At 36.9% G+C, this 8,549-nt stretch overlaps 1 long non-coding RNA gene across 1 annotated transcript; it reads left to right on the forward strand.

The window, feature by feature from the left end:
* Positions 1-223: 223 nt before the first annotated feature.
* Positions 224-8,280, forward strand: LOC144753245 (uncharacterized). Its single transcript, XR_013594259.1, has 3 exons — positions 224-320; positions 7,252-7,327; positions 8,233-8,280. It is a non-coding gene; the product is annotated as an uncharacterized LOC144753245 (long non-coding RNA).
* Positions 8,281-8,549: the final 269 nt, after the last annotated feature.

Raw genomic sequence — 8,549 nt, forward strand, 5'->3', positions numbered from 1 at the left:
GATTCACATATAAAATAGCATAGGTAACATAAATATAAATCTCATTTCTTTTCTGCTACTTCTGTATTGTAAATTTGCAAGGACTAAAAAATCTTCTATTTAAAATGTCAAGTAGTGTGTTATGTTTTTGATCACTATTACTGATTTACTGTTTGATAATATTTTTTTATTAACATTTTTATTATATTTTTCCTCAGATTCAACTATGCCTACAAAAATAAGAGAGATGAAGGCTGCAAAACGTCAAAGACAGCAGGAGAAAAAAAAAATGCAGCAGTCCTCTAACAAAAAGATTTCTCAAGCGATGAAGAAAGCACCGGGTAAGAGCTCTAAATATTTCATAAAAAATATTTCAAATAAAAAAAATATTAGTACAGAAAATGTTTCAATCCATAACAACACAAGTAAATCAAATGGAAAGAAAAGGACAAATGAAAATGTTACTGCTAGAGCAAGAGATAAATCTGTGCATGATAGTAGAAGGAAACAACAGTTTACGGAGATTCGTAAACGAATGTTCCGTAACAGGATAATTGGCAATTTGTTAAAAAATATTAAGAAAGGTCAACAGAAATTAGTTTTTTATAGGAGAAAAAAAAAAGTTGAGAAAGTTATTGATCAGGCTTTTGAAATTAAACGTAAGTTATTTATTTTGATAATCAATAGAATTAGGAAGCTAAACAAGGCAATTTTTGATTTCAAAAGAAATAGTAGATGGAAGAGAATAGTTAATCGTAGTAATTTTTGTGAAGTTTTTTCTGGAGAATGGATACATAGTTCAAGCTGTGAGGCATTTTTTAATGAAGAGAGTTATTTCCAGGATAATGATTTGGTGCATGCAGTTGACATCAGTGGTCGTGCTTATGAAGTGAAAGATGGTTGTCCAGTTGAAAAAGAAAAACTTGTGACAACAGAGGCAGAAGAGTTGTTAGGTAATGAGGTTTTAGGAAGACGTGCTAAGGGTCCTGTGTACACCTGGAAGTGTAGTAGTATTTGCAGTGTGCGACAGGATTCTATCAATTTGCTTTGTGATTTTGTACGGTCATTTAACAAGAAAAGTTTGAAGCAGAAAATGAGGTTGTTGCAAGAATTAGATCCTTGCAGAGTGAGAGAAGTGACAGGTTTGCATGGTCATTCACTGGCTTGTCTTTCCAGGAGAGTATGCCAGAGTGTTTTTCATCATTTCAGGATGCTAGCAGTGCATCATAACAAAGTGAGGAAGTTAGTTAGACTGTTGTATTATGCTAAGAGTCCAGCAATTATGCTGAAACAATTATGTGCTGCTCTTCTGCATGGTTCTGAAATAGATGTGAGGAATATATGTGAAGAAATTGAGTTTTGTTACTTTGGAAGTAAAGAGGAGAATGTTGAAATTGAGCAAGAAATAGAGGGTCATTTGGAAGATACTGTACATGTTTCCAGTACAGATAATTTCCAGAGGGAAATTGCGACGTTTGACATGAAATCAAGTGAGAGGCCTAATTTCACTTGTGTGTGTTGTCGACGCACTTATTATAAGAATCAGACTAAGTTAGTGGATTTATATGCAAAAAGTGAAAGGGAAAATAATAGTGAATGGAAGGATTTTGCAACATACTTGATGGTAGAAAATTGTTTTGATTTGGGATTGGATCAACGTGTGTGTACTTATTGTTGTAACAAATTAAAACAAAACCAGATGCCTGCTAGAGCAGTTCATAATAATCTGGAATTGGTTGAGATTCCTTCTGAATTGAAGGACTTAAATACTTATGAATCTATTTTGATTCAAAGTATCCATCCCTTTCAGGCTATTGTAAGAATGGAGCCAAAGACAGGGAAATTGCCTCCATCAGATTTACAGAGAGGATTAAAGGGAAGAGTTGTTTATTTGCCTCTAGATTTGAAGAAAAACATTAACACAATTGGAGTAGAAAAAGTGGAAGAGGAACCTCTGGTTATCTTAGTTAATGGGGTTCCGACAAAGAATAAGAAAATATGGCAAGATTTAGTAGATGTTAGGAAAGTTAAAAAGGCAACATTGTATTTGAAAAAAAATAATAAATACTATAAGAATGTATATGTTGAAGAAGAGGAAGTAAGTGAGGAAGAGGATAGCGATTTGTGTGCTGGTCAAATTGAGAAAGTAGAACTCTCTACTAGTGAGGAAATATATGAACATTATAGTGTTCATCCTTTGCATTCAAAGGAAGTCATGGGGAATGCTATTGAGTTGTTTCAAATGAAACAAGCCAAAGGGAGTCCCATTAGTGTTTGGGAGCAAAGTTTGGAAGCTCGGTGTTTCCCACAGCTTTTTCCAACAGGTCAGGGAGGAAGATATGATGAGCGACCTCATCAAATTCCTGCTTCTGAATACCGGACTTTGCGATTGTATGCAGGAGATGCTAGGTTTCGACAATGCATTCCATATTTGTTTCATCTCCTGTTTGAAAGCGATCTGTCTGGACTGTCATATGCAGTGAACCACATCTTGAAAAGTGGTATACACATGCAAAACATCTCGGCAAGTGATTTTATGGATAAAGTGAATGTCCAAGATAGTATTTTGGATTCTCACCTGATTAATCTCATGGCGTGTCAGCGTGGTACTAATGAGTACTGGTACCGTCGTCATGGTGATTTAAAATGTATGCTGAGGAACTTAGGTACTCCCACATGGTTCCTCACTCTGAGCTGTGCCGAGTATGGCTGGGAAGACTTACTTGAATTTCTACGAGAGGCAAATGCTAACGTAGAAAACATCGAATTCAAGACACCCGGAGAACTGTGCTCTTTGGATCCAGTCAATGTATGTAGGTACTTCAATCATAGATTTGAAGCTATGATGTCTTTCATCATGAATAAGAAGAATCCACCTCTTGGAGAGGTGTTGGATTTCTTCTGGAGAAAGGAGTACCAAGCAAGAGGTGCTCCTCATATACATATGTTGCTGTGGATCAAGGATGCACCTAAATTTGGAACGGATCCAGATGACTCAGTGATGAGTTTCATCCAACAGTATTCTACGTGTGCTGTTCCAAACGCAAAGGAGAAGAAAAGCCTAAGAGAAAAAGTTCTGCGTTTCCAAAGCCATCGATGTGGAAAGTACTGCCGTCGTAAATTCCGAAACAAGGACAAGTTCTACACTAAATGTCGTTTCGGCTATCCACGACCGGTGATTTCTAAAGGAAGAGTAAACAGTTTGATGTCTTCGCTGCGACACAATGTCATGAAGAAATCACCTAAAAACACTTACAATTTGAAGAGGAACGAAGAGTCCAAGTACATCAACGACTACAACCCGGTGATTTTGTCCATGTGGAATGCTAACATGGATATACAGTTTGTGGCTGATAACTGTATGGCTGTGGCTCGGTATGTGACGTCTTACATCACCAAAAAAGAGAAGACAGAATTGAAGGATATGTGGGAGGACATTTCCCATGAAAAGAGCCTCAGCAAGAAGTTGTACAGTTTCAGTCTGAAGATGTTGTCGCATCGAGAAATCGGAGCGTACGAATGTTCTGACCGGTTGTCTTCAGCAAGTCTCTATGCCAAGTCCAGGAGTATCGTTTGGGCGAGTCTTGGTCTTGCTGCAACGCGTAATCGAGTTCTCAAACCTGTGCGGGAAATTGAGTATTTGGCGGAAAAGGAGCCAAACAGTACCGACATTTTGAAGACCAACATGTTGGATACATATTATCCAAATCGAAGCAGTCACCTCGAGAATGTTTGTCTGTATGAGGTTCTGCAAAATTACATGTTCAAGAGGAACATCAAAGAAGATACTGAGAAAGGAGTGTATGCTGTAATAGGAAGTGAGGGATGTCTGGTGAAGCAAAGAAAATGCCACTTGATAAACCATCGAAAATTGAGTGGCGAATCTCCTGAAAAAAAGGAGTTTTTCTATTTAGCACTTTTGCAACTTTTCAAGCCTTGGCGTGCAGAAGAGGAACTGCTTGGAGATTTCCTCTGTTATGAAGACTCTTTCAATGCCGCCAAGGAGACCATAGAATGTCCTGCTTTTCCCAAATATGTAGAAATGTTGAATGCGGAAATTGAGCAGGAAGCAACAATTGCAGCCGAGATTGCCAGAGACAGTTCTCAGGACAGTCAGAGTTCTGCTTCATTGAGTCAGGATCCACTAGGAGGACCTCTTATTGAAAATGAAGCTGCCACTGCTATGAATGAGGTGGAAAGAGCCATGGCACATGCTCAAGAGGATGTGGTTAACTTAGAAGAGTTGGAAAGGCAACTCAACGTTGAGCAGAGGAAAATATATGACGAAGTTACCATGCAAATTGATCATGGATTAAGTCATGATAAGAAAGAGTGCTCATGTACGTCGTTGAAGCCTGTCCGACTGTACGTGAGTGGAGAAGCGGGAACTGGAAAAAGTTTCCTCATTAAAGCAATTTCATGCTATTTGCAGGAAAGGACAGAGTCATCGCTGTCTTGTGTTGTCACTGCTCCAACTGGACTGGCAGCACATAATATTAAAGGGATTACTTTACATCGTTTACTGATGCTGCCAGTGGAGCATGACAACAAATTAGAATATCACAAGCTATCTGGAGATGCTTGTTTTGAAGTTTCAAGAATCTTGAGGAAAATGAAACTTCTTATCATTGACGAAGTAAGCATGGTTTCCAATGTCATGCTTGCCTTTGTGCATTTGAGGATGCAAGAAGTTCTCAAAACAGAGTATGATGTGTTATTTGGTGGCAAACACATCATTGTTTTCGGAGATCTTCTGCAGCTGACACCAGTGAAAGGGCAACCTGTGTTCAAAATGCTCACGCATGAAGATACCAGGAAGTGCCTAGGCAGCATTGGCAACGTCAATATATGGTTAAACTTCAATTATGCTGAACTGCATGAAAATATGCGTCAGGCAAAGGATGAAGTTTACAAGACTATTCTACAAGATGTTAGAATTGGAAAAGTGACCGAGCATGGAAAAGAAGCTTTACATGCACGATTACTGTCAAATTTATATCCAGAACAAGATGTTGTGCCTGAGAATATTTTTCAGAAAATTACTGATAAGAAATCTGGAATATGTTTGATGCCAACTCTTGCAGAATGTGCCAAATTTAACAACAAAATGTTGCATTTAGAAAAGCAAGAGATTGTGAAAGTGGAAGCTATTGATAGAGTACAGCATATGGGATCAACAATTATTTTGTCTGAGAATCTGAAATCAAAATTGGATTCATTAGAGAAGACTATATCTAAAACTGCAGGTTTTGAAAAGACTCTGAATGTGTGCTTGAACTGCCGTATAATTTTAAGAAGGAATTTACATGTTGAAAGAGGTCTGGTAAATGGATCAATGGGTAATGTTGTTGATTTTGTGAAATACAGAAATAGAGATGGAATTGAATTTTTAAAAATTAAATTTGATGGCATTGAGGAAGTACAGCTAATTGCTCGTTGTTCTGCTAGATTTTTGCTTGTAAAAGACTTATATGTTCGCCGTAAGCAGTTCCCTGTTTGCTTGGCATATGCGGTGACAATTCATAAATCGCAAGGTTTAAGTGTAGACACTGCATTGGTGAATATTGGCAGTTCTGTGTTCAAGGAGGGTATGGCATATGTGGCATTGTCACGAGTTAGAACTTTATCGGGATTGTACTTGATTGAGTGTGATGTCAGAAACATTTGTGCAGATCTAGATTGTGTTAAGGAATACAATAGGTTAAGAAGAGAGTATGCGCCACATTTGCCTCAGTTTCCTTTGTTTGAGAAACGTCTGGTAGGCCGGAAACGAAGAAATGAGAACAATACTGGGGAGGTTGTAGCAAAAAGACAAAAAGTGAATGAACCTAAAATTACAAGCAGAAACAAAGAGGATTCTGTTGAAGATGTTGTTGGTTTTCAGTTTGAAAACAGTTCTGGTGTCAACTGCTATGCTAATGTAGTAATGAATGTTTTGTTTTCTCTAAAAAATGTAAAAGAAGAGATTGTGGTCAATTCTGATCAAAGATTTTGCAGTTTGTTGAATTCTGTGTTAGAGAAATGTAGCACAGATAGAACAAAAATAGAAAGTGTGTCTGAAATTCGAAACCTGTTAGACAGATGTTCAGGGCAAACACAATTCTCTCAAAATATTCAGCAAGATTGTCAGGAGTTTTTAATGTATATGCTTGATGTATTACATGCTGAAGGTGTAGATGTAGATCAGCTGTTTGGGCTTTCTTATCAATGGCAGCATGACTGCGAGAACTGTATGGTATCAAGTACTACTAGTGTAGACTCAGAAAGATTTATATATTTAACTTTGCCAGACAGTAAATCAGTCTCCTTTAATAAGCTAGTAAACGCTGCTAATCACAGCATGGAGTGTAGCCAATGTAAATCTGAAATGATGTCCACATTATTTATACGAAAATATGGCCAGTACGTCATTTTAATGTTCCAACGATGTAGGCCTGATGGAACAAAATTGACAACTTTAATAAAAAAATTTGTAGCTTCGCAGTTGTCAATATCAGGAAGGACTTTTGTAACTACAGCAATTATATATCATGACGGCCCTTCAATATCATCAGGACATTACACAGCTTATTTAAAGTCTAGAAATGGCTGGTCATTCTGCAATGATTCTGTTTTAATTTTCAAAAAAAAATTGCCGTATGACCTTAAAAACTCTTACCTGGTGTTTTTAAAACCAAAATTTTAGGAAAATAATCTCGGGATATGATCTGTGGAATTTCAAGAAGTTCTAATGGCTCCTACACAATTTGGCCTTGAGGATAAGTGTAGTTCAGAGACATAACTTCTAATCAAAGGATTGGACATTATGGAGATGTATGTGCACTTTAAATGAGTTCAGAAAAATTGTTTCTTTTCATAAGCTAATTGAAGCAGCCAATCAAAACATGGAGTAGAGGGAATGTAAGTCTGCAATGCTGTCTACTGTTTTACATTGCTTTGTGATTAAAAGTGATGTAGAGAATTAAATAATTGTAGTACTCATAGAGGTAGTGTAAGTCTGCTTCATATTAAGCAGTATCAGTGTCATAGGAAATGTAGAACATGACTGACCAAGAAGGGGAAGATATTATTATTCCAGGATTGTGAAAATGATCTTCAACATTTTAATTCTGAAAGTTGCGGAAATGCCAAATGATGGGATTGGCTTACAAGAAATCCAAGAGTTATAAATATCTCTGACTAGATTTGGCCTTGTGGAAAATAGTGGTAGAGAGCAAGAAGTCATTTATTGCATGTAACGTGTTTTTAAAAACGATGGAGCTTTTCTTTCAGAAAGTGGCGGGCTGAAAGTAATAACAGCACAAAAGAGTGTAAGCTGTTTATAGGACATCCTTGGACGTCATGGAAAGTAAGTTAACTTTAAGGAGTTCTGAATTTTATTTTCTGATGTTGTATGGGTTTTTTAAACACAATCATTTTGATTGTGTTTTTTTTTCCCCGCTGTTACATGATGAATACCTTCAAGTCACTGTTTTTAGTGAATTTTGATACATTCTGAGAACAGCAAAAATAAACCATTTAACATGTATAATTAATTCTGTACTGTTTGCATTTATGATGTATATGTAGAACTGTGTAGGAGGCATGGAGAAGGTGAGTTTTCTGTAAGTGTTAAATTTATTGTATGCAGTGCTGCACTTCTACGTAATCTTTCATATGCTGGACTACATCTGCACAATGAGATACCTAAGCAAAGGAAACACAAGTGATGTGATTGTGAAATGAGCAAAATAAATTGCACATATTTCAATTACATCACTTGAGTTTCCTATCATTACGAATCACATTGTGCAGATCAAGTTTAGGTCTGTCCAGGGAAACATAGGAGGTTTCTACTTTGTTGAAGAGTGCAGTGGACATGACTCACTTCATTAGTAGACTTTCACAGATATTATCTCCTCTGTACACTTCAACAAGTGTAAATCTCATCTTGAACTCTGAGTAGGCCTCACCTCAAACAAATCTCTGGATAGGAGACATGTTATTGGCATACTGAAGCGACACTTTTCTGAAACAAGAGCAATGCAAAAGATGCACCATGTTTTAAGATAGTCCTCACTTCATCTGCATCAAGATACTGTTAGTTTAAAATGTATATCTTTAGCATTGTGTAGAGGACCTGGAGAAGCAGAAGCTTCTGTCAGTGTCAAAGTTGTTGAAAAACTATTTGTCCTTCAATATTTTCCCTTGTCTTTTGTAATTTTTAAATACATATTTTAATTTTTTTTTAAATGTTGGTTCTCTCTTTCACAGATTGAAAGTATAGAAATAAAATGTGATTAATTTAACAGCAATTACAAGGTAAATAGTTGTACTCTTTTCGTTACATTTCTATCACATTCACCTACTATTAGATCCACTGCTTCACTTCTTTAATCCTCAGTTTCCTGCCTTTGCTACTTTCCTCATTCCTTTCTCTATTACCTATTTACTCAACTCCTTCCACTCTTTTTCTCAGTCCCTCTGTTCTCATAGTTTCTCAGTCTTGTTCACTCACTCCATCTCTATTACTCTTAGTGTCTGTGAATTACTTTCCCAACTTTTTTTTTTTGGGGACCGCTTCCTGGGAA

The sequence above is a fragment of the Lissotriton helveticus genome, chromosome 5_1 (genome assembly GCF_964261635.1).
Source record: "Lissotriton helveticus chromosome 5_1, aLisHel1.1, whole genome shotgun sequence".
Lineage (NCBI taxonomy): Eukaryota > Metazoa > Chordata > Amphibia > Caudata > Salamandridae > Lissotriton > Lissotriton helveticus.